At 46.0% G+C, this 1,662-nt stretch overlaps 1 non-coding gene across 1 annotated transcript; it reads right to left on the bottom strand.

Moving 5' to 3' along the window:
• Positions 1-419: 419 nt before the first annotated feature.
• LOC131013799 (small nucleolar RNA R71) lies at positions 420-526 on the bottom strand. The gene has a single exon (XR_009097879.1). It is a non-coding gene; the product is annotated as a small nucleolar RNA R71 (small nucleolar RNA).
• Positions 527-1,662: the final 1,136 nt, after the last annotated feature.

The raw sequence follows: 1,662 nt of genomic DNA, 5'->3' as shown, positions 1-1,662 counted from the left end.
ACCTTCAGAGGCAACTAGATGAAGAAAGAGAGCGCAACCGGGCTCCTCCACCAGAGCCACCACTGAATCACATGTATCAGCCTCGAGTTGATCAATTCCAAGGAGGCAAATGGGGACCAACTGTGCAAGCCAACACATTCGAGCTGAAGCCGGGATTGATAAACATGGTGCAAGCTGAGCAGTTTAGTGGAGCGGCTTCTGAAAATCCGCATGCTCACATTACCCAGTTCCTAGATATCTGCGACACTATTAAGCAGAATGGAGTGCCACCTGATGCCATCAGAATGAAGATGTTTGGATTCTCTCTCAGGGACAGAGCGAAGGAGTGGTTCAAGAGTCTGGACAGAGGTGCTATTACTGGATGGGAGGATTTGTGTAGAGCTTTCTTAGCAAAATACTTTCCTGCCTCTAAGGCTCAGAAAATCATTGCAGAGATTTCTCACTTTTCCCAGCTAGGAGATGAGACCATTCATGATGCCTGGGAAAGATTTCGCGAGCTGCTCAGGAACTGCCCGCAACATGGTTTCACAGAGGATCAGCAAATCATTCACTTTTATAATGGTTTGACTGGTCTAACAAAAAATATGGTGGATGCCACTGCAGGTGGATGTCTTCTCCATAGAAATACAAAGGAGGCATATCGTGTGATAGAAGAGATGGCCTCCAACAGTTATCAATGGCCGAATGACAGAAATTCCACAAGAAGAATTGCAGCTGTGAATGAGGAGAGAAATGATTTTAAGGAGAAATATGAAGCTCTTCAAAAGCAGTACGAGATGGAGAGAAAGACACTACTAGCTAAAATTCCTCAGCAGCCAAGTTTACCTGATGTGTCGCAACTGGAAGACGCTAATTATGTCCAGCGGCAGTACCAATTTAATAGATCAAACTATCAAGGACATCAGGGCGGCAATCCACCATATCATCCAAATAATAGAAACCATCCGAATTTTTCCTATTCAAATCCCAACAATGCTTTGCAACCTCCACCTGGATTTTCTGTTTCTAGTGGGGGAGTCATCAATGAGCCAAAGAAAGATTCAATGGAAGAAATGATGAAGCAAGTATTGGTGAAGGTCACCGGGATGGAGACAAACTCGACAAACTTGGGAACCAAAATGTTCAACATGGAGCAAAATGTGTCAGCACTTTCTAAACAGGTGCAGATGTTAGAGAATCAAGTTGGACAAATGGCTAACCAAGCAGCTGCACAGCACAAGCCGGGCCACTTTCCCAGCAACACTGAAATTAACCCCAAAAATCAGTGTAATGCAATTCACTTGAGAAGCGGGACCCAGTATCAGAATCATCCGGAGCAGAGGGATAGGCCAGAGCAGAGGGATCAACCAGAGCAGAGGGCTCGGTCAGAGCAGAGGAGCCAGCCAGAGCAGAGGAATCACCATTCCTCTGCAGAGCAGCGGGACGGCAAGAAGAATGGAAAGGAGACAAATGTCGAGATTGTTGAGGAGGATGACTTGGAGACGATTGTGCGCGAGTCACCGTCAACTTCTAAGGCATCGTCGAAAACCTCTGATGCTAAGAAGCCTAATCTTACTCCTACGTTTCCCAGGCCAGAGTATAAACCTGTAGCACCCTTCCCGAATAGCCTGGCAAAGCCGAAAATGGATCAGAAGTTAGCCAAGTTCATGGAAATGTTTTCAA

This window comes from Salvia miltiorrhiza, chromosome 2 (genome assembly GCF_028751815.1).
Source record: "Salvia miltiorrhiza cultivar Shanhuang (shh) chromosome 2, IMPLAD_Smil_shh, whole genome shotgun sequence".
NCBI classification, from domain to species: Eukaryota; Viridiplantae; Streptophyta; class Magnoliopsida; order Lamiales; family Lamiaceae; genus Salvia; species Salvia miltiorrhiza.
Note: the sequence above shows the minus strand (reverse complement) of the source record. Positions and strands in the feature narration are given on the sequence as shown.